Here is a 6537-nt window from a genome sequence, read left to right as displayed (position 1 = left end):
CTCAAAATGGAATTGCGCGCTTTGCCCCAAAACCCGATTTCATATGCCCAACATCGTTTAATCATCATGTTAAAAAGCAACTTCTTGTTATCAAGGCTTAATTTAGATTTGTGTCCTATAACCCATTGAAGGCTTGCTTGTTTTAGGTTCGCTTGAGAAATTTTGTTTTCTATATGCTTTTTCCAGGTAAGTCTTCTGTCTAGTGTCATCCCAAGATATTTGACCCTATCTGTTTGTGGTATAGCCTTGCTGTTTATTTTTAGTGGTGGGCAAGTTTCTTTCTTCAAAGTAAATGTTGTCTGAACACACTTGCTTTCGTTAACCTTTATCCTCCAAGAACCTAGCCATAGCTCTAACTTTTTCAAATATTCTTGCAGTTTGCAATAAGCCCCTTTAGGGTCTGAACTATCGCTTAGCATAGCTGTGTCATCAGCAAACGTTGAAATGGTTAGACTATCATCAGTTGGCAAATCAAGAGTGTATATTACGTACAATATGGGTCCTAGAACACTGCCTTGAGGGGCACCTGCATATATTGGGTGACTTTCCGTTCTAAAGGAATTCTGCCTGACTCTGAAGTTTCTCCCCAGCAGAAAGCTATCCAGAATTGCATGCGTATTTGCAGGGAGTGAGACCTTTAGTTTGTATATAAGGCCCTCATGCCAGACTTTGTCAAAAGCTTGAGATATGTCTAAAAATACCGGTGCAGTATTGCTTCCCTTCGAAGGCTTTTCTAATACAAGAAACCATTCTATGAACTTGTTCTACAGTTCCATGTTTTTCACGAAAACCAAACTGATGTGGTGGTAGTATTTGGTTACTTATTGTAGAAGGTTGTATTTTTTTCAATAGAAGTTTTTCAAATATTTTGGAGAATACAGAAATCAAGCTAATGGGCCGATATGAATTTACTACCGTCGGATCTTTGCCTGGCTTTGGCACCATAATTATTTCTGAAAGTTTCCATAAGTCGGGGAAGTGCCCCACTTTATCATGTTGTTAAAATATGTGGCCGATTATTTGACTGGCTACGCTAAATTTGTACACAATTTTTCTAAAGTATGAATTAATTGTCCACTAAATAACACAAAGCCAACTGGGCTTTTTCGGTGATATGATCAGGCACGGTCCAATCTATGTATCTGGCTACGTTACACTATTTGGAAGTAATGATGGGTTGTGTCAGAAAGCTTGAAATTTCTACGAAACGGGTGAGCGAATATTGCTAGCTTTTCAGTATGTCATCTACAATGAATGCAGATGGTCATCTGCTTACCCAATTGTAAATTTTAGGTTTTTAACAATTTTTGCTCATAAAATTTGGGCACTGGCAACGTTACACAAAACACTGGCCACGTTACACGTACGGTTCGCTTGGGCAAGGTTTAACCAAAAGGCTTTGTTCATCCATTTTTTCTTCGCATTCTTATACTGTCATCATAAAAATCATAAAAAAAGGCGTTAGTACTAGGTACTCATGAAATTTGATGTGTATACATATGCGAACGGCAAAGCATAAAAGTACGTTTACATATAAATATAATCTCAATCAGAGCTCGTTAGCTGTCAAATTGGTTGTGCTTGTTATTCACACAACTCGAGGAAAAGTTAAACTTCTTCTCTGTGCCACCGTGGGCACTTTTTTTTTGCAACACATACTAGGCCATTTAAATATATTTTAACTGAATATTTTATTAAAAATACCTTTACAAACCTATTTTCCTTACTAGCGTCAATTTTTGTTTACTTTAACATTTGACATTCCTCCTCTTCTTTGCAAGTATAATCGATAAAACTGGACACCAAGAAGTTATCGGTTTAATCTGAGATATTTTTAATTATAATTTTGCATGGCTAATCTCTTTTTCTAATAACAGATTAGGGTGTCAAGCTCGAAAATTAGGATAATATTTTTATATATAAAGGGTTAGGTTAGAAATTAAACATTAATTTCACTTAATTTTATTCATTTTGCTGATTTAATTTTTTTATTCACTTTCATTTTTAATTCTTTTAATACATGACATTATCGGTATGATTCATAAAATATACTTGTATATACTTGTGACTCAAGGGTGTTAAAATATCTTGGAAACACCGCATATAGGTAGATTTTCAAGTTTTATGCGGCAAAAAATATTTTATTGCCTCTCTCTACTCAAAATTGTTTATCAAATGTAAAATTGAAATAAAATAAAAATGAAAAATATATAAATTAGCCAATAATTTACTATTTAAATATATTGACTACCTTTATTTATAAAATGTGTGTACACTATCATTGGTTAATTAGTTTTCGCTTTCCGAATCTTCGCTGGCCTCAAACTATTCCTTTGTCACATCTTTGACAACGGATTTAGAGGGTAACAGCAGCTTTATTGTGTCTGGAGAAAACGATTTGATATTTTTTCTTTTTTTGGTCATGAACCGAAATACTGCTTAAAAACGAGTCCAAGCTCATCAACAGCCGGTTATGTATGTCACGGTTACCTACTTCACGAGAAAACTTCCGGGAATAATTTTCTCGGTAGTGTTTGTTGTGGGCCTCTTGAGCCCCCCGATAATTGTCCTATTGTTAATAAGGAATTAGTATCTTGTGCATTGTGGGTGTCATAGGATGCCATGCCGTCGTCGATTCGCCAATTCTCGCTCGCTATGTTTGAGTTCCGGTCGCTTAACGAAAAATTTTGCATGTGAAAGCAACGACAAAGTTAGCTAGCACGGATAGACGATAGCAAGTTTGGTTGTACCTCATTGAGTTCGTTCGTTTCGCCACTTGCTAACTGATGGCGAATCGATGACGGCTAATAATCAATTGTAGCGCATTTCCTCTTACTATGCATATGCCTAAATGTATGCAACCATTTGGCAAGCGAACACAGGGTGCTTCTAATGAAAATAAAAATTTTACGCTGAAATACACATGCTAAGCCCTTCGAAATTTTGTGCTGGGATATGCGTTACAGCTTCGCAAATTTTACCCCTACCGAAACCAAAGATGTATACACATCAAAAATCATAGCTAAAATTGGGATCTTCTATTGCAGGATTAAAAAATAAAACTCGATTATCTTTAAAAATTCCAACTAGGTCAAAAATCATCCTACGCTAAAATTTTTGACCGGAAAAATCTTCGTATTACCATCGCAAATGATATTTATTTAACTTTACTACAAAAACCACTCATGTTTAATAACTTAAAATATGTAAAAGCTCGTCTAAAGTACCATGTTGTGTGTTTTCTTTTTAATCCTTTCTGAATAATTATTTTTTTCCAATGCCATCCAAGACAATTTCAAATCAGATACGGTGGTTTCCACAACTTTGTTAATCTTAGATAAAAAAATGTTAATGCATTTATCGCTTTTATAGAAAAGTTGTAACATAAGCAATTTTTAGCAAAATGAATATCATACATAAAACACAGGTTTTAGTTCTTTAATTTTTAATATCGATATTTCGACCTAAATCTGAGGTCATCTTCAGGAACTCTTAGTTGTGCCCGGTCGACCGACAACTAAGAGTTCCTGAAGATGACCTCAGATTGAGGTCGAAATATCGATATTAAAAATTAAAGAACTAAAACCTGTGTTTTATGTATTATCTGGGCCTCGAACTTATAAAATAAAAATTACATCAGTTTACAATTTAAAGGCCGATAAACAAAAACAATCAAAATAAATATACTTATAAACTCTTTGGCGACCGCCGTGGTGTAGTGGTAAGCAGTGTGCGCTTACAAAGATATAGAAAAAAGGGGTTTTCTTAACAGCGGGCGCCCCTCAGGCAATGGCAAACCTCCAAGTGTATTTCTGCCATGAAAAACAGCTTCTCATAAAAATACAATCGCCGTTCGGAGTCGGCGTAAAACTGTAGGTCCCTCCGCTTCGTGTGACAATATCAAGGCGCACGCCACAAGTTGGAGGAGAAGCTCGGCCAAACACTAACATATGTGTAAGCGCCAATCTATTATTATTATTGTTATAAACTCTTCATAGTCTGGTGTAGACTTGTATCAGATTCTATAAAATTGTAGTCTTATGAGCACAATCACGTATAATGGTCAGCTAACTTATCACATTTATATATTGCAAATAATGCAATTGGATTATAAGCAAATATATAGTCAAAATCTTAAGAGATAAAGATTTCAAAGGATATTTTACAAATGATAGATTCGTTTTATTTCAATAGAATATTTATTAAAATTTAGCAGTATAATGCTCAATACGCAATTGTTCATGAAAATACTTTCTTAAATATGTGTTATTATTTATTGCTAAAATGAAATGCGAATCGCTAATAAGTCAATAAAAACATTTTTAAATAAAGAGGAAAGCACTGGCCACGTTACACTTATTTATTAGGTAATTGTGCCACGAAGTCAGCTATAATTTCTTTTTTTCTATATGCAATCAGTATGATATCGACAATACTAAGAAAACCTGTTATATATCCTTTTAAAAAGGGTACTTAATTATCCAAAAAACTACTTTTTTAGTTTTTCACTGGCTACGTTACACTTAACGTTTGCGGTACATTTCATTACGATTCAATAGGAGTTCTAAACAACTTTTTCGCTAACTTGGAACGTATCCTGTTAAACTAATTTATTTTCTATCGTTCAGAACTTAATCGGCCAAAATAAATCAAGGAAAGCTTATATTTTTGTACTTTTCCTTGATGAAGTATCGAAAACTGTTTTTAGGTTCGTGAAAAATCCTTCGACAAAAGGAGCAAAATATTAAACACCAAATGCTTGGACATGATAAGAATTGAATACGAATAATCACTAATATGTTCAGTATTTGAAAGAACGAAACGGGGCTAGTTTACTTTCCTATAGAATTGGCCATGTAATAAAAAACGTACTGCAGTTAGTGGAAGTTCCTTTATCATTTCACCTGTAATCCTATCGTAACCAGGCGCTTTATTCTTCTGAATGTCATGAGCAATGGTGTTAATTTAATCTTTCTTTTTAAACCGAAGCGGATTTGTGGTAAGGCTACTGGGGGTATTGAAATATTGGAAGGATGAGCGCCTTCATTGGGTCTAAAGACTTGCGAAAGATGACAGGCGAAAGCGTTTGCTTTATCCTCATCATTCCTCGTCAGCTTCGGTTATGAGTACGTAATGTTCGCCAAAGGGAGTCTGTTTCAAAGCAGACAATGACTGAAGGATTTCCGCCCGCAACAAAATCCGTAATTACTTTGTACACGCATTCAGCTCCCAGCTTAATACAGCGAATTTAAGAATGTTTGGAGTGTGTAGGTCAAGGCAGTAAGAACCGCGGTGTTTAATATAAGGCTTTGGTGTTGCAATTTCTGCGACCTTAACTATTATATCAGCGAGATTTTCAGCTGCCCTGTCGATATTATTCCTGATACGAATAAGAATTTGCGATTCAATGTGCGAACTGACATACTTTTTGTATTTTAACCAGTTTGTGTACTTATTTGTAAGATTTATTTGTTTTTCTTCATAATTAATAAATATTGATAGTGTTATAAGACAGGGGAATGATCTGAAGAGAGATAAGGCTTCAGTATTAACTCGGTGTCGCGCAATACCCTTTGTTACACCAAAGTCAATAAGATCGGGTATTTTTTGGGGGTCAGATGGCCAATACGTTGGCTGGCCAGTAGACAATACGTCAAATCCTCTGTTCTGGATTACTTTATATAAATTTCTACCCTTTGTGTAATAAATATAGACCCCCAGAATGTATGTTTGGCATTGTAGTCCCCTGCTACAATAAACTTATTGCCAAACTTTAGGAAAAAGTCACCAAATTGTTTTTAAGTTATGTTATGACGAGGGGGGCAGTATATAGCAGATACAGTAAGGCCACCAAAGTGGTCATCAATGTGTATTGCAGTATTATGTATGTACTCATCACTTTTCGATTCTAATTCATAGTGCTTTATTCTGTTACGAATGAGAATGGCTGTTCCTCCTCGGGCTTTCCCGATGCTTAGTATCATAGAATTTGTAACCATTAATTTGAAAGTTATTAAATTGCGTAACGTGGGTTTCAGATACAAGCAAAACATCTATTTGAAAGCGCTCCAGGAAAATTTATAGTTCGTTTTTATGCTGGGTTAGCCCGTTCGAATTCCAACAACAAATTTTGAGATTATTCATGGTTTAACTAAAATGGTTTGAAGTAATAGATTTATATTTTTAGTCAAATCGTGTACCATGATCTGCATTGCCATCACTTGCTCCTGCATAACATTCATAAAGTTATTTATAGTAGCTGAGTCAAATTTTTCCAAGTGGGCCACTCAAAAGTGAGTTTTGGAATTCCATGTACCTTTCGATTGTTAATGATAGTTTATGTGATGAAAATGAATGTATCAAAGTAGTTTTGCGAAATATCAATTTTATTATTAGTTATAAGCAATTGAAATTTTCGAACAATGTTTTTTATTTTGACAATATCTTTGTTAATACTTGACGGAAATACGTAATTACATTCTACAGGTTCGTGAATGTTTGGCACATGAAGTGCATCATAGACTTTATGAATTCAAA

The sequence above is a fragment of the Rhagoletis pomonella genome, unplaced genomic scaffold, assembly GCF_013731165.1.
Source record: "Rhagoletis pomonella isolate Grant_MI unplaced genomic scaffold, Rhpom_1.0 Rhpom_scaffold_00003, whole genome shotgun sequence".
In the NCBI taxonomy this organism is placed as follows: domain Eukaryota; kingdom Metazoa; phylum Arthropoda; class Insecta; order Diptera; family Tephritidae; genus Rhagoletis; species Rhagoletis pomonella.
Note: the sequence above shows the minus strand (reverse complement) of the source record.